Below are 27,281 nucleotides of genomic sequence, written 5' to 3'. Positions count from 1 at the left end.
TGTATGAATTCTCCATATTTCGTCCTCCTCAGGTGTTTGAGGCTTAGAAAACTGTCATCCTCTTGGCTTATGAGCCATTTTATTTTTAGGGGACTTTTTTTATTATCTTTGGGTATGTGTTCTTCAAGTGACCTATTTGGAAGCAATTCCTACATCTGAATACTATGTTCTCATAGTCTAAAGTTTGAGACCACTTGAAATCTTTATGTTTTAGTAAAATGTGATTTCGTAGTCCTTTGTTCATAATGATCTCCACAAATATTCGAGCAAAGGTGAAAATACCTTTCTCAGTTCTCTCCCTATCCTACTTTTTGAATTTTCCCTAAGTGTTTCTAGTGTCCTCTAGAATGTTTTGGTGCCAAAATGGGAGAGGAATATTTGGAAGTCTCACCTAAACCGACATTTTTCAGACCACCATGTTTGTTGCATTGAATTCTGGCAACCATGGTGTTGTGAAGAGCCCAACATTGCCCCAGAACCAAGGCCCTTCATTTAACACATAGTCACAATCTTTCTATGTATCAAAATGGTCAATAAAGAAACCTTGGAGCATAAATAAATGTTGTTGTTTTTTGTCCAGGTGGAAAATATCCATTGATGTAAAGCTTCTAGTTTTGGAAAAAAACCATTAAATCGGCAAATAATCGCTTTAGATTGCATGATATCAAATAATGAAGTTACCTCTGGAGAATTAATTTCCATGGCTGGAGAAAGTTCCATTTGTTCAACAATGTATGGACTAGGTATGTTATAAATCTGTTTACAATGGATGTAGGTTGTTATCTAACTGCATCTTTGAAGGATGTAGCTATTCCTTTTGTTATTTTGGGACCTGTATCACCTCCTCGTACTCCCAAATTCAGTATTATAGTTGCATTCCTTGAAATGTGATAGTCTTTTAGCTGGGCTGAGTTATTAAGCACCCTCCCTCAATTTCCAAGCATTATAAATGTACAAGAATGCCCCACTTTCCCCCAATGTTTTGTTTCATGTTATCAACTATGTCTGAACTCCTCACCCAAAATGTTGAGGACTTTCCATTTATGTTTTTTACAAAAAAATGAAATGGGCTTTGAGCCTGCTTAACCTGTGATGTGCACATCTCAGATTTTATTTGAATGCAAGGCATGCATTTAGAGTAAAACACCCAATCAGATGAAGAGTATATATGATTTGTGAAATCCACGAGAAACGAAACAAAGCATATAAGGAAAGCAGAGTAAAGAGAGTATGGGGGCTTACAACACGACCCAAAAGGGGCCAGGCAGCCCATATGATCATGTACCCCACAAAAGACTACCATAACGGATGAAAAAGGGAAACACTAGCGCATGTATACCCACATAACCCAATGGTATGTACAAATTTCGGCTGCATTATTCCCAAACTGATAATGAAAACCCTCACCCAAGCAACAAACCCATCTCTCTGCTCCAATATTAAAATGGTATACTCTTCTAGTGAGGGCCCAAATATGATGGTTTGTAGCCGAATCAATTCCCTCTGTTGGCTTAGGGGGTCCTGACCCAGGTTCAGAGTTAGTTGTGCCAAACAAATCCCTACACTACTGGCCCTTTCGACATCAATCCGCGTAGCATGGACTGAAGTCTCACCCGAAGCAGTATGGGGGGATGTTGGAACCAAGTTTCCGCATCCAAAGATCAGTGTTATGTCTTTTTATGACCTAGATCTGCCCTCGCGTAAATCTCTAAGCCCATAAGGCTTAGCACTGTATCTTCCCTCAAACGACCTCTAGACCTCCGTGAAGCTCTATGATTGGCTTTTGCGAACCCTGAACAGGAAAATTAGCTACTTAAATGCACCATAGATTACTATTAGATTAGTATTTACTCAGATCTACCTAAGTGTTTGATAAATTTAACAGAAAGTGTTATGATCTTCACGTAATCACTTAACATTAATTGCGTTCAAATAGTAAGTTGGATGAAGTAAATTCGCACATCAATACATCATTATTTTATAAATACATCATTTTATCACAACATATAGCGCAATCATGCATAACAAAAGTAAAGAGATAAAACACTAGAATTTCTGCAACAATCTTCTTTATTGATCTTCAGTATAAGTTTTCAGACTCAATACTTCCCTGTGCACTCAGTTGTGGACACTACTCTAGGCCTCTACGCACTCAGCTGTAGAGCCTTTCCCCTCTAAGACTTACTTCTCTGCGCTAGACTTCTTCGTTCGTACCCATAGAAAAAACATATATCTGCCTTATACTCTCTAAGACACACATATTTATAAAATCCCATGGTTCCCGGACCATGGGTGGATCTCAAAAGCTGAATCAACTTTACATGACTGAGGGTAAAAACCCTTTTTGACTCCTAACTAGCTGCGCGCTCCGCGTCCACAATTTGCGGAGACTTTACATCGTTTTACATCAAAATTTGGGCTTTTGCCCCAAAACTGACCCAGGGGACCCCATCCCAACAGGCCCCCAACACATAGGTCGTGGCTCACCCTAGAGTCACTCATCTAGTGTGGTGATCTTGCGGTGAAGATCCCCCACCTCCACTTGTATAGCAACTACTTCATCTGCGCTCTGTGTGGCTGCCTGTTTTACTTGTTCGACTAGCTAGTCCTTCGCTGGCTCGCTTGATCTTATGTTGTGTGAGATGCAAGTTCATTAGATTTTCCTGGATGTTGGCTAAGACTTGGTAGGCTTCGCCTAACCAAGGACCCAACTGTGCCTTAAGCACTGCCTCTTTTTTCTACATTGCTTCCACTTGTGCAAGGAGTTGCTTTGCCTCCTGCAACTTGGCTAGGCATTGCGTTGTAGCAATGGAGCGTGTCGTCGCCCTAACCTCGTCATACTATTGTTGGAGCTTGCGGATCTCTGTGTTCAATATCTGCAAAGTGGGGTCCTCCTACAAGTCCGTCACCACTTCCATGGCATGTTCAAATAAAGATGTACAGTTAACGACCGTGGCATCCACAGTAGCTATTTCTTCCTTGACAGCAACTTCGTGTTGTTCCCTAACTTCGGGGGGGTCGAAGGTTGTGACTTAAGCTCCAATTCTATGATTTTCATGTTGAGTTCAAATTGAACTCTTGCCACCTCTACCTTTGCCTCGCGGACGCCCACAGCTAGCTTCTGGATCTTGGCCTCGAGTGGTGCCTCCTCAGGTATGTGCAATTCTGGCATTGTCCTGCATGCCTTTGCAACCGCAACCGCCAGTTGGGCGCTCTGCGCCTGGATCATTTCCCTTGCCTTCAAGGCCTCCATCTTCTCGGCGAACATTTTCTCATTGTTCACCTGATATTCGCTTATTAATTTGAGAGTGCGCTGCTCCTGCGCTCTCAATTCCATTTTTATGCCTCTCTGCAGCGCATGAAGATACTCGTTAGAGAGTGCTACAACATTGAGGCTGATGTTCTTTAATGTGCTAATGATGATCTTATCATCGGTTGACTTTATGCTCAGGGACCCTTCTGGTAGCGTGAATGTCCTGAGATCCACTGTCCTGACCAGCTCTGCAGTCTGACTTGTCCCTGGTGCCAGGCTCGTTTGTGCGCTGTTGACTGGACCTACACCTACCTGAATTCTATTGGTATGGATCTGCAGTTCGTGCAGATCCTTCTGAATAATAACTAAGGACTGCAAATGTTGTTGCTCAAACTGCCGCAACAGTTCGACTGTAATGTCGCGCACTTTGTCCCCGATCTCGTCGAGATCACCCTCCGTCAGCGTAATGGGATCCAGTGGTGGCTTGGTCGCCTTTGTCATCTTCCGAGACCCCTCCTGTTGCTATTCCCTGTACCCTTTTACCCGGAATGGAGTGCTTTGTCCCTCATCGCCTCCACCACCCTACGCCAACTGCACTTCTTCTTCAGTTGTGGGTGAATGGGATTCATCACTTCACTCAGAGTCGTACTGCTCCTGTTTAGCTTGTTGTTTTGCAGCGCACTCTTTTTCCAATTGGGCCTTCTTCTCGGCCTCATTCTTTCGTTGTGTGGCCAACTTCTGTGCCGACTGCTTCGCTGCATCCTTCCTCTTTTTCTCTGTTTAACTCCCAGTGCCTTTGCGTGTACCCGTGACCAAGTCAAATGGAGAGCACTAGTCTACTGGCCAGCTCTTAATGACTTCCTGGATCGCATCATCCATGGTGAGATATGGTAGATCAAACCACTTTTGCTCTGGATCCTTTCGCGCTCGGATATAAACACAGTGGAATTCTTCCTTGAATTCTACATATTCTGGCAATTGTTCATACAAGGTTTGGGACAAACATGGGCACTGATTGATGGCCATGCGGATGCTTGCTTCCATCAAAACCCAGAAAATCTTCATTTTTGTGACCCGCACGGGGTCCTTCGTGGCCCAAAGGGAGGCAAACTGCGCAGCCTCCGGCAAACCTGCCTCCAATGGAGGAAACTGACTGTCCTTCGACAGTTCCCAAGCAACCAGCACAATGGAGAGTAGCAACCACGCGTAGTGGAAGGTCTTTCTCTCATCTTGAGCCTCACGACAATTCGCAAGGAACTCGCTACATAAATAGCGCGACCAGTTAAACTGCACGCCCTCCGCGCATTGTGCAGCTAACGAGATCATGAGCGTCGAAACCTCATCCACGCAATACTTCCTGATAACCTTTTTGGCTAGTATCTGGGTGGCAATTTTTACCGCGGGGTTGTTAATGGATGTTATGGAGTACCCACGCAACTTCTTGAGAAGCTCAAATTTCTCCTTCATCTTCTTTTCCAAGTCCCGCTCACTTGTATTTCAGCCAAACTCCTTGGCCAGATTCAAGCCTTTGTGTGGCAAGAGCGTGATCCTATGGACAAGCATGTCCGTGATGGGGATAGGCGCACCAAGCCATAAGCACCCATCATGCACCAGAGTCAGTAGTTGTCGTATACAGGTGGTATTTATGTTAGAGCGGTGGTAGTGGGGCACCCACAGTAGGTTCAATAACCCAGATTGCTCTACTCCACGGATCCATTGAACTAGCTCCAACGCAGTGACACCGAAGTCTTTGTAATATACTCGCTTCATGTAATTCTTCGTCGCAAGGTGGGGGAACCTCTCATGGTCAGCCAAGTCCCAATCCTCCATCTTTAAAAGGGGAACCCGCACCAGGCATGGACCTTCGAAGGTTATCTTTTCCAGCATCAGGGGTGTCACACCCCCAGGTTGGAGGTAGTCTTTCAACCATGCTTGGTGAGGTGCAGCACCACCGAACACTTCCTTTTCACCAATACTTATGTTCGTGGACTACGCCTAACCATATGTCCTACTTAGTTTTTGTTTTGCAACCAAGTATTATTAATGTTTCCTTTATACCAATGAACACCCATACACATTCATTATCATCAGCAATTATACATGAAGAACACATTTGCACAGTATAAAGGGAGGGGCAACTCCCTGAACAATGAGTCTACCCAATAATATATTATATAGTCTTTCAATATTACAAAGCTTTACAAGTATACTTGGAAACACCAAGTTTCATACTTAGCCAAATTTACAATCTTCGGCAAACTCGGTTGCCTAGCTCGTCGGCGCCTTCGCACGGTCGTCGCACGACTCACCAACCCTTCGTTCACCTCGTCGCATGATCATGTTGTTTTCCCAACTTGGGTGTGCCTCCAAGTCGCCACACACGGGCACCTCTGCATGAGTCGCACCTCTATTCACAATCTCAACACTTCACCAAAAGTCACACCGTGCACACTTGCACGACGGGCGGGCGCTCACCCGAGTCACCCAAGAACCCGTGCCAAGTCGTCGCACAAACCAGGCGCCACACCTGTGCATGCCTTACTCCAACCGGCGGGCAACCTCTACCCGTGCCCTTCACCCAAAACCAAGATGTGTGTTCACCTCCATGCGGCCTTGCCCAAGAACAGGCGCATCACCAAAACTATGCCTTTCCTCTTGTGCGTCACCCCTTAGATCTGCGCACCTCTTCACATGAGTGAAGTTGTTGTGTGTTGAGCGATGGTGGAAATGACTCCAATGCACCTCCAATATATAAGAGTGGCAGGCAAGGTCGTGGCTGCCCAGCCAACCTGCCTATGCCCTCAACGCCATCGCAAATATGCTCCAAAACTCAAGTTGGCCATCCTCCAAACGCTCCCAAGTAATGTTGGCCTTACATCGTTTGTTGGTCAGCTCGTGGGCGCTCCTCCACGCTCCCACGCACATATAAATAACTCGCCCAACTTTCCACGCACTTGTATCACGCCATAACACCTTCGTACGCTTATGTTGAGCTCGCACCTCAAGCCGAAACGTGCGCAAGGACTGCAGGTCCTTACATCCTCCTCCACCTGAAGTTGTTGTCATCCTCGACAACATACCATCCTGGTAGCCATCCACCAAGATCATCATCAATATCTGTCTCATCCTTGGTCCATGATGTCAACTCCTCCACATACTGCAAACATCCCTGCAACATATGTAGAACTACCATCTCCATCATGTGTCGTCCTCATCCTGTGAACTGTCCTCCTCGTCTGCCTGATGCCAACATCTCTCCGTGCACTTCCGGACCCCATGTTTGAACTAGTTGGGTAGCTAATCCAACTGTCACACTCAAGCCATGAGAGTGAACATCCTTATGCCTTCACCAGTCTATCTCAGATTCTGCCACATCCCGGACTCACCAAGAATCTCACCCATGCTCAGGTCCATGGAAACTCCATCCCATCTGCAACATGTCATGATGCTTGATGCCAAGCCATCCCTGCACCATCTGTCATACCTGCTCAACCTGTTTTAAAGGACTCACTGCCATGAGCAGCTAACAATGAGCCCCATCTTCTTTGTCATCTAAGAAGATGTGGAGGGAGTAGAGCCTGAAGGCTCACCCTCACTAATCATCTCAATCCATCTGTCAGGATTTTCTATCTCCATCCTCTGTAGATAAGTGACCCGATCCTCCTCCCAGACATTCGGCCTCACATATGCCTCATCATCATCATCATCATCCTCAACCACTTCTAGCCTTCTTGACAAATCCAAGATACTATCTGAAAGTGTCCTGATGACCAATGACTGTTCGGTAAGCTTTGTCTCAACCATAGACAACCGCTTACTCATGTCTTCCATCTGCTTCTCATCCTCCATTTGCATTACTGCCAACTTACAATCAGGCTTTGTCACTCCAATGGTTGGTACACCAATGGGTACATCTTCCCTTCCATCGTAAATGTATAGCCTCTTCAAATGTGGAACAATCATAGCATCGAATTGTTTCAAGAATTCCATTCCCAGCACAGCTTCATAGTCATCAATTCGCACTATAGTGAAGTCGACCTTCCCTGTCCACTCACCTAGTGTTGTGTCCACCTTTTTAGCTACACCAAGAATACTATCAGGAGGAGAATTGACTGTCTTCATCTGTGCCTTCACCGATACAAATTTCAACCCAATTCTTCTCGCAGTATCTTCGCCCATGAAGTTGTGAGTAGCCCCACTATCCACCATAGTGAGTATATCAGCACCCCCAATCTTCATCCGAACATACTCCAAACTGTTCCTCTCAGGATCCCTCCGAGAGATCACCTCTGTAGCAGCAGCAGCACCAAGTATCTGCATCATCCCCACAGAAGCTTCTTCATTCTTCGCATTAGACTGTGTAATCGCAACCACTTTCGGTCTAGAAGGACAGTTCTTCACCGTATGTGGTCCAGCACATATCCAACACTTCAAGGATTTCTCCGTCTTCGAATTATCATCCGATTTCGAAGCATCATCCTTCTTCTTATCTTTCGGCTTATCGGACTTCTTCTTCCTATCATCAAAAGTCTCATCATAATGCTCCACCAACCTGTCCACAGCAGCAAAAGCTTCCTCAAGTGTTCTAATCCTCTGCCTCTTCACTTCGTTGCATGCCCAAGGCTTCAACGCAATAATGAAATTGAACACCTTGTCCCTCTCCGCCATGTCAGGAAGTTCTAGAACCGCACTTGCAAACTCCCGCTGATATGTCTGAAGGTTCCCGGTCTGCTTTATGAACTTAATTTTCATCCTTGCTTCCCACGTTTCATCCTGAGGACTGAAATGGGTTTGCAAAGCTTTCTTCATCTCGTCCAACAAAGTAATGTCACCAACACTGCCATTGGAAATCTGATCCATCCTACTTCGCCACCACATCTTAGCATCCTTTTTCAAGAACTGAGCAGTTACCTTGACCTTCGTCTCATCAGTGGATAGACCCAAGCGTTCCAAGTATTGCTCCATGTCCCATAGAAAGTTTCCAAGAGTCTTTGCACTCCTTGTACCATCATAAGATTCTAGTTCTTTGACTTTCACATGAGGCACTCCTCCACCTGAGTTATGCCTCATGGCCTTCTTCTCATCTCTGGCTTCATCAAGAGATTTTCGCAAGCCCACGATCTCTGCAAGACCTTGGTCTCTTGCCTCTTCAACCTCCTTGACCCTTACTTCAAGTTGTGTACACATAAGATCAGTGTACTCGTGTTGTGTCCGGATTTCATCGAGCTCTTCCCTCATCTTCGAATTAGCCTCTTGATCTCTCTCGATCAAGTCCATCTTCTTAGTCCAGAAAGCTTCTAAGTCCTCCATCTTCTCCAACAGCTTTTCAATGAATGCCATAGTAGCATCCTTCACACCATGACTAGAACCAACCTGAGATTCAGTTGCCATTGCTAACAGCTTCCTTCTTCTTTCTGATCTAGTTTCGACCATCCAACAGCTTCACCAAGATGCCTGCAACCTGAACCAGCCCTTATTCCACTTGTATGTGAAACAACTTCCTTCACCTGCAAGAACCTGCTTCACTGTCACCAACTGTCGAGTGCCTGTACACCTGCTTCACCCAGCTTCCTGCAAGACTCCTCCAAGTCTTCAAACTAGCTCTGATACCAACTGTCATGATAGTGCAGTGGGATCAACACTTCATCATCAACCCGAACACGAGCTTTGATACCAACTGTCACTTCAGTGGATTTGTGTAGCAGCTTCAACCTTCAATGCCTGAATCAGCTGCTCTGATACCAACTGTCACACCCCCAGGCCAACGGTAGTCTTTCAACCGTGCTTGGCAAGGTGTGGCACCACCGAACACTTTCTTTTCACCAATACTTATGTTCGTGGACTACGCCTAACCATATTTCCTACTTAGTTTGTGTTTCGCAACCAAGTATTATTAATGTTTCCTTTATACCAATGAACACCCATACACATTCATTATCATTAGCAATTATACATGAAGAACACAATTGCACAGTATAAAGGGAGGGGCAACTCCCTGAACAATGAGTCTGCCCGATAATATATTATATAGTCTTTCAATATTACAAAGCTTTACAAGTATACTTGGAAACACCAAGTTTCATACTTAGCCAAATTTACAATCTTCGGCAAACTTGGTTGCCTAGCTCATCGGTGCCTCCGCACGGTCGCCGCACGACTCACCAACCCTTCGTTCACCTCATCGCACGATCGTGTTGTTTGCCCAACTTGGGCGTGCCTCCAAGTCGCCACACACGGGTGCCTCTGCACGAGTCGCACCTTCGTTCACAATCTCAACACTTCACCAAAATTCACACCGTGCACACTTGCACGACGGGCAGGCGCTCACCCGAGTCACCCAAGAACTCGTGCCAAGTCGTCGCACAAACCGGGCACCACACCTGTGCACGCCTTACTCCAACTGGCGGGCGACCTCTACCTGCGCCCTTCACCCAAAACCAAGATGTGCGTTTACCTCCGTGCGGCCTTGCCCAAGAACGGGCGCATCACCAAAACTACGCCTTTCCTCTTGTGCGTCCACCCCTTAGATCTGCACACCTCTTCACATGAGTGAAGTTTTTTTGTGTTGAGTGATGGTGGAAATGACTCCAACGCACCTCCAATATATATGAGTGGCAGGCAAGGTCGTGGTTGCCTAGCCGACCTGCCTATGCCCTCAACGCCATCGCAAATATGCTCCAAAACTCAAGTCGGCCATCCTCCAAACGCTCCCAAGTAAGGTCGGCCTTACATCGTTTGTTGGTCGGCCCGTGGGTGCTCCTCCACGTTCCCACGCACATATAAATAACTCGCCCAACTTTCCACGCACTTGTATCACGCCATAACACCTTTGTACACTTATGTTGAGCTCGCACCTCAAGCCGGAACGCGCGCAAGGACTGCAGGTCCTTACAAGGGGCATATGAATGATGAATTTCTCCGCGTCTGGGTGCTTGGTGACCATCACCTTTCCTTTACGCAGAGGGATATACTCCGACAACCTGGAGATGGACTTCGTGCCCTTAGCATCTATATCTTCAGCGCCCTCTTCAACCTCCAAGTCTACAACCTTCTCAGGTTGCTTGTCCTTCTTCTATGCCTGGGTAGCAAAATTCTTTCTAGGCGACTCACGCACTGGCACCGACCTTTTCTACTTTTATTTCTTCGTCTTGTGGCTCTCGCGCACTAGTGTAGGCTTCGGCCTAGGCAACCTCGGCATCGTAGGCACATGAGCTGGAGCCTCCATGCTCACAACTTCTAGAGCCACTCCTTCGGAGGCAATAGTTCCTTCGGTGCTTGAAGTCTCACCTAGTCCGGGCATAGTGCTACTAATGAATTGTCGGGTTTCCTTAGGTAGGTTATCAAACATAGAGCTTGCGACCAAATCCTCGAAAAACTTATAATTCATAAGCGATGCAAAACACAACTCAAAAGGGTGAAAAGTGTTCTTTGCTGGATTGGCACACGTAATTTATAGGGGAATTTGAATTCAAATCCGATCGTTTGCCCCAATACTCGTCCATTAATGTTGATTTGGTGGCAAATCTCCAAATATTTTAGCCTTAAATGTCGTCCACCCGCTCCTCTTAACCATCTCCTGGCTGTTAAATCATGAACAGTGACTCTAACGACCATTTTTTGGTTGTGCTACGCAGTATCTCCATCCATAGCGTAGTTCCCCTCACGTCGCTTTTGGTACTGTGACATTACCATGTTTCGTGTAACCCCCTTGTCGCATAGTCCCCAAAACCAGGCAGTGTAGTTTATAGTCCCGCACTCCTTTGTAGTTGCCTGGAGCACTAAGACTGTCCTGTCATCATGTAGTCATTGAGTTGGATCCCTTGCATACGACTTCAACCGACTTCCATTCACCTTCCTGGAAAAGGTTCTTCGTTCATCTTTGCAAGTTGAACTATACCCCCATCTGTGATTTCTTTGATGACATATGGCCCCAACCAGTGCATCTAAAACTTTCCTGGAAACTTATCAAACTTACTATCATATAATAAAACCAAGTCATTTACCTTGAATGTGTGCAGCTTGATGTGTTGATCGTGCCATGCTTTTTCACGTTCCTTTTCTACTTGCTGATGAAAGTCAGCCAAAAATCTGTCGTCTTCGAGCTCCATCAACTGCGTGAGCCGTTTTTCCAAGGCTCTCCAGTCCGCCATCCCTATGAAAGCTGCTATGTGTAGACTAGCACGATATATTCCATAGGCATCACAGCTTCTATGCCATAGATCATCTGGAAAGGTGTCTGACCTGTTAGTTTTTTACAAGTACTCTTGTATGCCCATAATACTACCAGTATGCGCACGTCTCAATCATTCTGTTGTGCGTTGCAAACCTCTATCAATGCATTCTCCAATATCTTATTGAAGGCCTCAACTTTTCCATTAACTTGAGGATGGTATGGTGTACTCTTCTGATGATAAACCTGAAACTCTTGTGTTAGAGCGCTGATCGTTTCGTTGAGGAAGTGCGTTTCGCGATCACTCATCAACACATTTGGGCAACCAAACCTAGTTAACACGTATTCAAATAAGAATTTAGATGTTGTGGCTCCTGTACAATCCTTCATAGGTTGTGCCTCCGCCCATCTAGTGAAATACTCTGTCGCAGTGATGATATAGCGCGCACATGTTTTCTTGCCTGGGGGCTGAATTGGTCCTGCAAAGTTAATAAGCCATTTCTCAAATGGTTGTAACGACACCTGAGGATTCAGAGGCAGCTCATCTCTTCATGATGGCTTGCCCATTCTTTGACAAGCATCACACGCGCTAAAATATGATTTGGTATCCTTATGTAATGTAGGCCACCACAGCCTGGCACGCAGAATCTTTTGCGATGTTGCCTTTCCTGCATAATGCCCTCTTGCAACCCTTCCATGAGCCTCCGCAAGGATGCTTTTTCTTTTGAAATCAGACACACATCGTTGGAGTATCTCATATGAACCTATCTTGTATAAATGTCCTGCAATTACTGAGAAATCAACCGTTTGTACTACCAACTCTTTCTTCTGCTAACTAGTGTAGCCTTCTGGAGCTGTCCCTGTGGTCAAAAAGTGGATAATATCTGAAAAGTGGTTGTCTGCTATGCGCACCGTGAAGAGCTGTGTGTCAGGCATCTCTTCCTTCAAATTAGTAGGATCCTCCCCCGTTTCAATCCGCGACAGATGGTTAGGTCCTGCATTCAACCTTCCTAGCTTCACAATTACCTCAAAGTCATATTCTTGAAACAACAGTAGCCATCTGCATATCTTCCCCCCCAACACAGGCTTATTGACTCAGTATTTCAAGGCAGAGTGGTTTGTGTACATCTTGAAATGTCCGCCCAACAACTAGTGTCTGAATTTTTGGAGCGCATACACCATAGCCAATCCCTCGCACTCTGTCGTCGAGTAGTTCTTCTAAGCTTTCGACAACTTTAGAATCGTAAATTCTATAGGATGATCCATCTTGCCTTCACCAGCCTGTGTCAGCACTGCTCCCAACGCAATACAAAATGGGTCAACGTGCACATGGAATTCCTTCTTCCAATCCAGGAAGATCAGGATCAATGCCGCGACCATCTTTTCTTTCAATACATCCAGATCGCGCTGAAATTCTTCATCCCAACAAAATGTAGCATCCTTATTTAATAGCTTCTCCATAGGCGTGGTAATCTGAGCATAAGCCTTAATGAAATTTCGATAATACCCAGTAAGGCCAGTGTTGCGCACAGCTATTTGACACTCATTGGGGCCTCCAGATTGACTATTACTGTGATCTTGGCAGGGTCCACCATTAGTACTTTCTTACACACAACATGACCCAGCAAAACCCCAAAGGGGACACAAAACAAGAACTTATTCTAGTTCAGCACAATCTGATACCTTCGACATGTATCCAACATTAAGCATAGACTGGCTACATGGTGCTTTACTAACCCAAACACAGTCTAGTCATCAAAATATACCTCCAAGAATTTGTGAATGAACTCTTTGAACATTGCGATGACTATGTGAGAGAATATTGCCGATGCATTCTTGAGTCCAAATGGCATCATCGTGTATTAAGAACATCCCCACTCTGTCATGAAGGTTGTTTTTCTCCTGTCTTCTGACGCGATCTTAATTTGATGGTACCCAGAGAACCCATCAGTGAATGAGTAGGCCTCCTGCCCTCCAACATTGTCCAATACCTCATTAGTAAACAATGTCGGGAAAGGATCATGGATGCAAGCATCGTTAAGCTTTCTTATATCTACGCAAATCATTATCTCTCCCTTCTGCTTCTTTTCCTGAACTACCATCAGGCTCACCTAATCAGATTCCTCCACTGGTTCGATAATGCCCGCTTCAAGCATCTTGTCCAATTCCAAGCGGACCTTTTCCTTATATTTGGGATTAAGGCGATATGGCCTCTGCTTAATGGGCTTCGCATCTGGTTTCAAAGTTATTTTCATCACACCCAAATCACCTATGATGCCTTTCAAGTCTAAAAATTTTGTAGGAAAAAGATCTTGGTACTTGCAGAGTAACTCAACAACTTTATCCACTGTGGCATCATTCCAGTAATCTCCAATCTTCGCAAGTTTTGGCTCTGCTTCAGTACCAATGTTTACTTGCCTAGTCTTCAACGATGCGATGATATCCGGGTTATCTATCTGCAGACCTTCGACCTTGCAGTGACCTTCTGTTTCTAAGATATTGATATTCCTTGGATCCTCATCCTCCCCTTCAGCAGTCACATTATAGCATTCCAGCGCATGGCGCAACTGGGTGCTCCAATCCAGTTGAGCCAATTCCAAGGGATCCTGCGGAATTTTGAAAATCGGTGCCTTAACCTCCTACAGCGCCTCATCAATGCTTTCGAATCTGTCTTCAAAAATGAAGGTCATCAAAAAGCCTTCCCTTAAGATATCCCACTCCGTGGTGCTGTGGTGGAGCTCTGTTTCCAGGTACCAATACATAGGGATTATATCCAAAGTGTGACAGAATAAGTGCACCCACTCTGGTTGCGGCTTTGTCCTGTAGACTTTAGTCCATTTTTCTAAATGATCGCGTGGATCATTCCTCCCATCATATTTCTCAATTAACCACACTTTAGGACGACCAAATCACATCCTCATCATCCTCCTGTAATCATGCCATTCATCAAAGTTGTCCTTGTGTGTACCCCACCATCGAGTGGGCATAGCATGTAGTGCCAAATCCAGTGCCTGAAAACGATGATCCTCCGAGACTTCTCTTTCAAAAGAATCCAAAAACTTATCTACATTGGTTAAACCATCGTAATAAGGTAAATTTCTTACCTCTAATGACACACAACGCAGTGATTTAGTCATCATATTGTAGCGCAACGTAGATACTTCATGCAACCTATTCTGCCAATGCTCCAATTCTTCATCTGAGTCTGAGGTACAAGAGCTTTCGCGGTCCCATGCAATCCGTCCATCAGCTATTGGATTAACCCAATCTTGGTCTCGTGTCATAATTTTGTAGATTTGATCCAAATCGTCATCACTTTCCTCATAGTCATGGATCAGTTCAGTATAGCACGGTCCTTCTGCAAGGTCCAATGGTACTACAACGCGGAGTGATTTCCTTTCAAATGACATTGTTCGCTTCTTCAAATTGATGACCCCATTCATGTCAATAGCCTAATCAATACCAAGGAGCGCGGGGTATGGATTGTTGTCATCAACAATCTCTATCACTTCAAAGTCAACCAGCGCGCTCGCACCTTCTATATCTACGATAACTCCGTGCAAATGTCCCATAGGGATAATATTCTTTTGGTTCGCCGTCCTCAACTGAATTGGAGACCACTGCAGCGCTGATCTCCCCATTCTCTCCCATGTCTGTTTAGGCAAAACGTTCGCATCAATCTCCGGATCCAAAATAACCTGGTCCATCTCATAGTCTCCTATTTGAGCAGTGAGCCTCATCTCACGCCCTATCCTTGTCTTATGTTTTCCAATCATTTTGACTACGCGGTGTCCTTCAAGAGCATTTTCCTTCCCAGTGCACTTATTTATAAATTCTTATGGCCCTTTCACAGCCTTTCTATCTCGCAGTAGTTTCATACAAGTCTCCAAGAAGGCGGTAAGCACAGAGGGGTCAACCTCTGTAGGTGCCTCGATTGGTGGTAGTTTGTCTTGACTTCCTGAGGTAGAGGCCTCAGCAAAGCTTTTCTTTGCCTCCATAAACATTTCCTTCACGCACTCCAGATCAAACCCAACCTCCTTTTCTAGGGCCTTGTGGACCCACCCACTTTCTTCAGGTTGTTTTCCTTTATCATCACTGCTCATTTTCCTTTGTCATCACCAGTCATTATTCTGCTTTGCAGCACATGATATTCACATTTGGATCTTCCTTGCGGGGCTCGACCCTCATCATCTGTAAGTTCTGGGTAGGATGCTGAGGTTGTGCCTTCTTCTCCTACATCTTAGCTATCAACATAGGGCATTCTTCTATTGTATGGTCAAACTAAGTGCAGTATTGACATGATGGCGTGTCTGACTCGTACACTCTCGTGCATAGTGCCCTGGTGTTCCGCAATTATAGCAAATGACCTGTCCCCGACCTCTACCAGGTCCTCCTCCTCCTTGGCCTCATTCACACCCCTGATGTCCTCCGCGTGTTCCCCCAACGCCTTGATACGGAGGCCGAGTTTCTGCCTGCATCCGATATGTAGGCGTCCTCTCCATCATTAGTTCATAGCTATGGCAGTGGCGTTAATCGTGGCCCACCGACTTGCAGAAATCGCAGAACAATTGTTGTGGTGTCTGTACAAACTTTTGCAGCAAATGATAGTTATATGTTACATGTTTTCCAGCCACCTGACAAATAGCGCACCATAGCGCGGGCCCCATACTTGGTCCTACTGGAGCTTCCTACCTTAGGGGCATCACCCCCCCCGTAATATAGTTTGTGAAGACAGGGAAATGATCCTTATCATGCCCTTGGCTCTTACACTTGAGGCACCAGACTTCTTCGCACCTCTGTCCTGGCCTCCTTTTCTTTTTTCAAGCTCTGTAATTCCAAACAGAGGTTCTGCAACTGCGAGTGAATTTGTTGGATTCCCAAAGACGCGTCCTGAATAGGTGTTTCATGCAATCTCATCGCGATTTCCAGAGCTTCCGCCTGAGTTCCTATCTTTTGTTGTGATAAAGCAATCCTTAGGTGGGGCAGGAGCGCAGTGCTAACTATCTGTGAGATTCATATTAGCTTCGCAGATCCCGCACTTCAGTCTTTGATCTAGCTCCTAGGGCGTTTCATTGGGCCTCATCGTGATTTCCTTAAATCCAATTACCGATTGCGAGGCAGACTTAGCTAACCGAATTCTTTGTTCTATGTGGTCTGAGTATTTACTAATGATGCCAACGGATTATCAGTGCAGTACTTAACATATCATGTCAGCGCGCAATCCTGCAGAGAAGTAACCAATTGCGCCTTCTTTATTTTATCATCTGTAATTTGTTGTGTTGTCCAGACAACCTTCGCAACAAACCAAAACTGACCCGAATCCTCACTTCCTAAGCCCTTGAAAACTAGCAACTTCAATGTATTTGACATGTTGAACAGCAGAGGTGGTGGTGGTGGTGTGGGTGAAAGTGTATGTTGTGGGGGTGAAGGTGGAGGTGGCATGGATGGTATCCGCAAAAAAACCTGTCTTATCAACTGGAAAGCACTCTATGATGAAGCCTGTGTTGCTCCCTCGTCGTCACTCACAGGAGGTCCAATCAACATGCTATATTCAGGCCTTTTCTTCCCTGATCTCTGAAGAGTTTCCCACTTTGTGTAGCTCCAAACATCAAGGTAGTGGCATAACCTGTTTCTCACACAACAACATCTTAATCCAAGTATTGAAATATCTTAGATACTTACATCACGGTCCCTTGAAGAACCGTCGCTCTACTTCATTGTAACTGATCGAGGTGTCAACCACAAACTCTGTAACAAATCCTCCTATAACTCGATCAAGCCAATGGTCAACAACGCGCGCGATCTTATCTTCAGAGGCTTCCAACCTCTGCACTAGCTCCAGAGTCCACACTATTGGACCGTCAAGCCTCCACCTTCCTTGGTCATCTACCAATTTAGCTATCCACTCGTATAGTTCGATCGGGAAGGTGCAGAAGAAAATTTCGTGTATTTTTGTGTACAAATATCTGTCCAGCCACTGTTCTTTTGTCAGGCACAGATTCTTGTTTTCCTGCACCACAAATTCGTGGATTTTTCTATCCAACCACTTTTCAATTTCCTTCTTGGTCAGATTCCAGTGATATGACATCACACATCTCTTTATGCAGATCCTGGTCTCAGAAACGGAACCATTTGTTGGCCTAGGGGGTCTTGACCCAGGTTCAGAGTTAGTTGCCCCAAACAAATCCTTACACTACTGGCCCTTTCGGCATCAATCTGCGTAGCACGGACTGAAGTCTCACTCGAAGTAGTATGGGGGGATGTTGGAATCACGTTTCCACATCTAAAGATCAGTGTGATGTCTTTTTATGACCTAGGTCTACCTTCGCGCATATCTCTAAGCTCGTAAGGCTTAGCATTGTATCTTCCCTCAATCGGCCTCTAGACCTCTACGAAGGTCTACGACTGGGTTTTTCGGACCCTGAATAGGCAAATTAGCTACTTACGCGCACCACAGATTACTCTTAGATCAGTATTTACTCAGATCTACCTAAGCGTTCGATAAATTTAACAGAAAGTGTTATGATCTTCACGTAATCACTTGACATTAATTGTGTTCAAATAGTAATCCAGATCAAGTAAATTCACACATAAATACATCATTATTTTATAAAGACATCATTTTGTCACAACATATAGTGCAATCATACATAATAGAAGTAAATAGATAAAACACTAGAATTTCTGCAACAATCTTCTTTATTGATCTTCGTTACAAGATTACAGACTCAATGCTTCCCTGTGCACTCAGCTGTGGAGCCTTTCCCCTCTAAGACTTACTTCTCTGTGCTAAACTTCTTCATTCATACCCATAGAAAAAACATCTATCTGGCTTAGACTCTCTAAGACACATCTTTTTATACAATCGCATGGTCTGCGGATCATGGGTAGATCTCAAAAGTCGACTCAACTTTACATGACTGAGGATAAAAACCCTTTTTGACTCCTAACTAACTACGCGCTCCGCATCCACAATTTTCGAAGACTTTACATCTTTTTACATCAAAATTTGGCCTTTTTCCCCAAAACTGACCTAGGGAACCCCATCCCAACACCCCCATTACCAAGACAATCTACAGGCTTCATGTGATATATCACCAATCAATTCTCCACATTAGTTGGCATAAAATATCTCCTCCCTAATCATTGAACATGTCTATACTCAGTATCCCTTGGACCTGGAACCCCAAGGTCGCTGAAGAAGATACCCAAATGGACGATGCCTCCATACCAAACTTTGCTTAAGAAAAATAACCTAGCTCCTGTTGTCTCCATTATGTCTTCACTTGATTGCACTAGTTGCATAAACAACACAATTATTAGTATGCATTTCTTCTAAATTATTATCTTCCACCACCTATTATTTTTTCAAATAAAATATTATGATTTTTGATCCATTAAAATCAGAACATGATTAAGAATAGATGACTTATGGAACATTGTTTCGAATGGGTTATAGGAACCCCCAAATTAAGCAACGTATGAGGTCGTGACATAAGATCAAAAGGATAAACTTATAGCTAATAGGAAGGATGATGCAATGACAATATCTATCATTCAATAAGGTTTGGATGATAGCATTCTTCCAAATATTGTAGCAACAACCAAGTCCAAAGAAGCTTGGAATATTTTGGAAATGACTTATAGTGAAAGGAGGAGAAACATTAATCAACAAAGTGTTGCAATTGTTTTTAGAACAGAACTAGAGGATTTTGATTTTGTAAAAGTAACAAGACAAAGTATGAAATATCTTGCCAAAGAAAAAGAATGTATACAACAAATGGAGACTACAATTGTCTTAAACAATACAGCTGAAGAAATTGTAGAAGAAAAAAATGATTCTATACAATATGCAATGTATGAACATGGTAAAAAAAAGTGAAGCTAAGTGTGTAGATACACATACATATGATGAAATTGAAATTTTCTTTGTAGCAGTAGTAACAAGTGAGAACCTAATAGTGAAAGTAGTTAAAGGTGAATTTGATTATGGGGTTGAAATTTTCTTGAAGAATGACATGTAATGCCCAAGTATGATGATGAACAAAGTATGGAAAATCCATCATAATTACAACAACAAAAAAGAACAAAAGAAATGAAGCAACCATCAAAGTTGTTGAAGCTATTGCAATAGTAGAAGAGGAAATGAATGAAAATGAAGTTGTCTTTATCTTAATAAGGTTGAGAGAACAATTCAATCAATGGTAGTTGAAGTACAAGTAGATGTAAAAGAAGAACCAAATGAATATGACATTGAATATGAAGAAATATTTAGTAAGGAGACTAAAGTAAACATGAAGAACAAGAAAAATTATGTAGAATACAAAGTTTGGAGCAAAAGAAGGAAAATGCTTGTACATCATAAAGTTGATGACAATTTGCACCAGCATGTAGAAGTAAAACAAGTTTTTTAATTAAGTGTTGCAAGACTAGTTGAGACTTAGATGAACATACAATAATGGTTGTAATTAAGGGGGAGTGTTAGACATAATTACTCTAGGATACTCCTAGTTTCTAGTAGAGTCTAAATTTAGGAAAAACATTAGCATTTTAAAGATCTTTTTAGATGATTCTCCATGATTTTTCTAGAAGATTGTTCATGAGTTTTTTTGGGTCTATTTAATCGTGTATCCTCAAGCAATTCAATAGAATTCGAGTTATAGAGATGAGACTCTATTATGTTATATTTTGTTTTAATATGCACTATTCTTGTGAGTTATTTTCTGAGCTTATAACTGTAGCAGTCTAGTTTCCTCCCCTATCTTTCATTTGTCAGGTTGTGAGCAATGGGTGATTCAAGACTACTTCTTGCTCCACCTCTCCATAAGCCAATGATCTTGTTTGTTGAGATTCCAAGATAAGTACATACTCATCCATAGTTGGTCTTTGAACTTGTTAGAAAAAAATTTGTCTCTATCTCCACTTACATTATGCAATCTTGGCCTATGCACACTTAAGCCTAAATCCTAAACATTGAAGATGAAACCGAAAAGTTGAGACTTAACCAATTGTTATATAAAACACTAATGTATGACTATATAGTACTCAAATTGAAGGATGTTTAGTGGTCCAATAGAAATAATAGAACTTAATTTTCTTGTTTGTATGGGTGAAATAACCATTTTCTTTTGATTTTGAGAGCTTTTCTGTAGTTTCATGACTATATATAAAAATATAAATGTGTGGTTACCAAAGCTATAACACTTTCAATATAGTCATACTTGAATATGAACACAATTGATTTTAAGCCTTTCAAGTGTTAGGCTACTCATTGGAGAGCTCCAACTCCATCCTTCTTAACCAAGATTATGAATTTCTTCAAAATGCATGCTTTGAATATGATTATTGCTTGAAATATTAGAATTCTCCAACTTCCGATTTAAAAGTGGTTTCAAACTTGTTTTCTCATCGCAATGAATTAATTGTTTCTCTTCAAAATGCATTATTAAATCTATTTGAGAAATTTTTGTCGTGATTTATAAATTCTTTGAAATTATTAAATAAAAACAATACATAATTGTACCAAATTATTGGGTAATTTGACAATAAGAATGAACATGATTGAATCTGAATGGTTGAATTTGAATATATTTCATCCTTCTCAAATAATATAATACATATACACCTATAATGTTAGTTAGTTGAACCATATTTTATCATCCAAGTTAAATTAAAAGATTTTTAATAAGACAAAATATAAAACTTATATTAATAAAGTTTTACTTTTATATTCACATCGAAAAAATATTCATAAGATATTTAAATAAACTACAAAAAGAAATATCAAATAACATGTGAACAATACGAAAACCGTTAAAAAAAATATTTCTATACAATAGATTACAATAAAAATAAGTGTAATATGCAGCATAGCTGCTTAGTACCTGTCTCTTATGCAAAAAGTAATCGATATATAAAGAAAATATATGAACTAAGAAATATGGACTTGATAATATGAATAAGAAAAGTAAAGAGACATGATCAAATTTGAAGGTAATGACTTAATTACATAAGAATAAGATGGAAATCAACGGAGCTAGAATAACCCAAAGATTAGTTAAAAGGATATAATAAATTGATAAATTAATAATTTAAAGGTGAAGACATTGAATAATATATTGCCAAGATTGAGTAAATTTATATATTCACAATTAAAGTTGTTAGGACGTTTTTCTTTTTATAATGTTTCTCTAACAATATAGGTCGAATAATGAGGAGCATACACTATGGCTTTGGTGTAATCAAGACAAATATGATATTTAGTGTTGTTAGAGTGTTCAATAATCACATATTTGTTGAGTTGATTATGATGGGTGTAAATGATATGTTCTTTAAGAAGGGTTTGGACATAATTAGATTAGTTTGGCCAATGTAAGATTTGCTATAAGAGAAGGGAATTTTGTGAATGCCTTAATAGTGGAGGTTTTGGTCATCTTTCAGACCTTTGAAAAGTTGTTTAAGTGTCTCGAGAGACTTAAAAATAATATTCATATTCTTCTTGAATATAAATTTTATATTTTTTAAAAAATACATTTTAAATAATAGAAAACCAAAACTATATTGTGAACCTTAAAAAAAATCTAATAAATTAAACTATACCTTAAAAATATTTTTGAAATGAGTTATGGTTTGTGAATATTGATAAACCATGATATTGTCTCATAGTATTGTAACAAAGCCTAAATTATTATGACACATGACAAATAGATATATTTTTTAGATTTTTTTAGTCATTTATAGATATGAGTTCTTAACAAAAACCTAAACTTTACCAAAGTTCACATGTCACTAGTAGAAATCCAACCCATAAAACTCTTTATGTAGAATTATAAAAACACATAAATATTATGTGAAATCAAATTCAATTTCCATAAAATATATAAATTCTTAACTTGAAAATTTGAAAAATATATTACATTATTAAAATAAATTCGACCCATAACACTATATATAAAACTATAATTATAATAATACATGAAAGGAAAAATTAAAGTGAAAATTATGGTGTAAAAATAAGTTTTTAATACTAAACCAAAACATTTAAAAATATAACACTGCTATAAGTTTTGGGAAAATCAAGGTTTTTCAACACTTTTCTTCATTTATGTTGACTCTCATAGATGTGTCATCATCATTTAAACTATAAATTTTTTAATAATGAAGACACACCAACATTTTGCTAATAACAATTATGTGGAAGGTTATGTATTTTCTTTTTATGAAAGAAGTAGATTTTACAAATTAATTAAGGGTCACTATATTTTGAGTCAAACATATAACCTTTCTACGACGAGTATAAAAATACCAAAGATACAATAGATTACTATAAGTGAACATAATTTTTGGAAAACCCAACCACTCTAAAGAAAAGTAAAAATAAATACACTTACAAAAGATACGTGAATATAATATACAACAGATATAAAAGACACGTGAACATAATTTTTGGAAAACCCAACCACTCTATAAATTAATTTTATATTCCCCATGTCTAGACCCAAATCTTACCCTTCGTATACAAGGTCATTCAGATGTTTAAATTATTACATGTTAGTTTTTTGAAAGTAGAGTTTAAATTTAGTAACAACGTTACCATTGTAAATATTTTTTTTTAACAAAAATTTAGAGATTTTTTTATAATTTTTTTGGATTATTTATTTAATTATATAATTGGATTTTCACACTCTGTCTTATTGGGAATCAATTATGTGGACTAATCATCACTCTGGGATCTGTCTTGGGACCACTTAAAAAGGTAATGATAATGGTTTGTAAGTTTACTAATGTTTGCAAGTTTTGGTGTAATGGAAAACCTAATTAAATAAAATTCAAGTTAGAAAATCATAACGTTATGAGTGCTTAACTATTGTAGCAGTTTATTTTTCCTTTCTATTCATCAAAGTGGTATCAGATTCCAACTATCTTTCACCAGTAAAGTGAAAGGATTTTGAAAAGAGAATAGTTGGTTTGCAGAGCTATTGCCACAAATAAACCCAATAGTCCAGGATAAGGGGGTCTTAATGTATTGGTAAATATCCACACCTTCCATGAAGGTTAAAGTGTTTGGTTAAAGATGGTATTTGAGTGATTAGATTTTGTGTTGTGTGAACAGTCTTATTGGTTTATGTGTTTTCATATTGACATTTATTTGGAGATATTTTTTTTAGAAAGTGGATTTTAATTAGTGCATAGACTAGCACAACCACATTTAATTAATGAAATGTGGTTGATATACGCCAAAGGCTTCATTTGTATCTACCACAAAAGTCATATATAAATATAAAATACTAAAAATAATATTACAAAAAAAACTATTAATGTGTGTGTGTGTGTGTTTGACATTGGACCATGGTTGTCCATGATTATAAACTCAATGGATTTATATTAAATCCAAATATTAATATTATAAATCCTATGAATAATATTACACCCTAGGAATATGAACACTTAGATTAATAAACCCAAGAGATTGATATTATAAACCCAAGAGAATAATAATCCCAAGGGATTAATATTAAAAACCCAAGAGATTATAAACCCAAGGGAATAATATTAAACCTAACGCATAAAAACTTTAAGATAAATATTATAAACCCTAAAATAAACATGGTTGACCATCGTTTACCATCATTTATTTTCATATTGAGATGATCTTTGTTACAAAGTGACGTTGGACCATGGTTTACCATGAACCGATATTATAAACCCAAGGGATTAATTCTAAAACCCCAAGGTATTATAAACCCAAGGAAATAATATTAAACCCAAGTGACTATTATTATAAACCCAAGGTATATAAACCATAAGATAAATATTATAAACCCAGGGGATTAATACTAAAAACCCAAGTGATTATAAATCCAAGGGAATAATATTAAACCCTAAGGATAAATATATTAAACCCAAGGTATATAAACCCTAAGATAAATATTATAAACCCTAAAATAAACGTGCTTGACCATGGTTGACCACGGTTGATTTTCATACTGACATAGCCTTTGTCACAATGCGACTTTGGACTATGGTTCACCATGATTAATTTTCATATTGAGACAACCTTTGTCACAATGTGACATTGGACAATAGTCGACCATGGTAGATTTTCATATTGGGACAATCTTTGTCACAATGTGATGTTGAACCATGGTTGTCACAATGTGATGTTGGACAAAAAGACAATGATTGTCACAACGTGACCATGGTTATTAACCATCGTTGACCATGGTTCACCATTGTTGATTTTCATATTGAGACAATTTTTGTCACAAAGCGACGTTCGAACATGATTGACTAGGGTTGACAATGGTTGATTTTCATAGTGAGACAATCTCTGTCACAATGCGACATTGGACTATGGTCCACCATGGTTGTCACAATGTGACATTGGACGAAGAGACAATCTTCGTCACGACGTGACCATGATTATTGACCATGGTTGATTTTTATATTAAACCCAAAGATTAATATTATAAACCTTATGAATAATATTACACCCTAAGAATATGAACCCTTAGATTAATAAACCCAAGGGATTGATATTATAAGCCCGAGGGAATAATAAACCTAAGGGATTAATACTAAAAACCCAAGAGATTATAAACCCAAGGGAATAATATTAAACTCAAGGGATATATATTATAAACCTAAGGTATAAAAAATCTAAGATAAATATTATAAACCCTCAAATAAACATGGTTGACCATGTTTACCTTCATTGATTTTCATACTGAGACGATCTTTGTCACAATGGGATGTTGGGCCATGGTTGACCATGAATTGATATTATAAACCCAAGGGATTAATTCTAAAACCCCAAGGTATTATAAACCCAAGGAAATAATATTAAACCCAAGGGATTAATATTATAAACCCAAGGTATATAAACTCTAAGATAAATATTATAAACCCAAGGGATTAATACTAAAAACCCAAGTGATTATAAACCCAAAGGAATAATATTAAACCCAAAGGATAAATATTATAAACCCAAGGTATATAAACCCTAAGATAAATATTATAAACCCTAAAATAAACATGTTTGACCATGGTTGACCACGGTTGATTTTCATATTGACACAATCTTTGTCACAATGCGACGTTGGACTATGGTTGACCATGATTGATTTTCATATTGAGACAACCTTTGTCACAATGTGACATTGGACAATGGTTGACCATGGTTAACCATGGTAGATTTTCATATTGAGACAATCTTTGTCACAATGCGACATTGGACCATGGTTGACCATGGATGACCATGGTTGTCACAATGTGACCATGGTTATTGACCATCATTGACCATGATTGACCATGGTTGATTTTCATATTGAGACAATCTCCGCCACAAAGCAACGTTCGAACATGATTGACAATGGTTGATTTCATAGAGAAACAATCTTTGTCACAATACAACATTGGACCATGGTTTTCATAATGTGACATTGGACAAAGAGACAATCTTCGTCACAATGTGACTGTGATTATTGACCATGGTTGATTTTCATATTGAGACAACCTTTGTCACAATACTAAAAGCCCGGGGGATTATAAATCCAAGGGAATAATATTAAACCCGAGGGTTTAATACTATAAAACAGGGTATATAAACCTAAGATAAATCTTATAAACCCTAAAAGAAATATGTTTGACCATCGTTGACCATGGTTGATTTTCATATTGACACGATCTTAAAAAAAATAAAAACCTGAAATCACTTTTCAAAATAATAACTTCCCAATTCACATGAAAAGATTATACTAATAACCAATCTAATTGTAGTCATACATCCACATTGAAGATAACCATTCACTTACGAATAATACACTTGAAAAACTTCTAGTAAATTAGAGTTGTGAAATAAATTCAAAAAATTAATATTAAATAATTATTTTAAGTTAATTACAGAATAATTAAATAAAGATTTTTTAGTTTTATATAATAAATATTTAAATTATAAAATGAATATGAATGATTGAGAAAGAAATTATTATTTTTTATTAACCTTAAAATTATATTTTAAACTTTTATAAATTAATTATTTATTACAAAATAATTTTAATATATTATTTTTGTAAATTCATTATAATTTAATTTTCCATTTAAAAAACAAATTCAACATTTTCTTATTTTTGTTGTTGTTTTTAATAAAATTTAATAAAATCATTTCATTACAATGAAAAACCTAAATCCTCCTAAATCATAATTCGCTTAGATATTAAGAAAATCAATTTATATACCAAAAATTAATCAAAATATATTTCCATTTTCGTTACATATATCATACAAAACATAAAAAAGTTTCAACCCCAAAAAGAGAACAGTGGACTCCTTTTGAATGTTATAATTAGAAATGGTACAGCAACCGTCTTCCAAATATTTGCGGAGAAAAATTATCATCCACTGATTAGTACCATTCTCTTGTCATACATCTTAGCGTTCACATGTAATAAAGTCCATGTTCTTTTTTCAGAGAGAAAAAGCTTCATAGTATTATATTGAGTCAATATAAAAGTTCAGATGATACATAAAGGCTCAAAAATAGCCAGCTTGCCAACATATGAAATCAAAACCATGCAGAAATAGGACATCCTAAAGGAGGCCTAACATCATCAGTCCAAAATCACAGCTAAACGGTCTTGTAGAAAAAAGGATCATCAGATGTCTATACACATATAACAAAAAAAACTAGATGTCTAGTAAGTAAACAAAAAGATGAAAAGAAGGGTTCATAACCCAGGGATGGAAAAGTCCTGGATGTAGTAAGAGCGCTCTCCATCAGAAACCAACATAGACCAAGAACCAGACTCTAAAGTCAGCCCCTTCTTTGACAGACAGTCAGCTTGAACATTTTGGGAACGG

This window comes from Pinus tabuliformis, chromosome 1_2, assembly GCF_031772625.1.
Source record: "Pinus tabuliformis cultivar Carrire ecotype Pingquan chromosome 1_2, CPIR1, whole genome shotgun sequence".
NCBI lineage: Eukaryota > Viridiplantae > Streptophyta > Pinopsida > Pinales > Pinaceae > Pinus > Pinus tabuliformis.
This window is presented reverse-complemented; position numbering follows the sequence as displayed.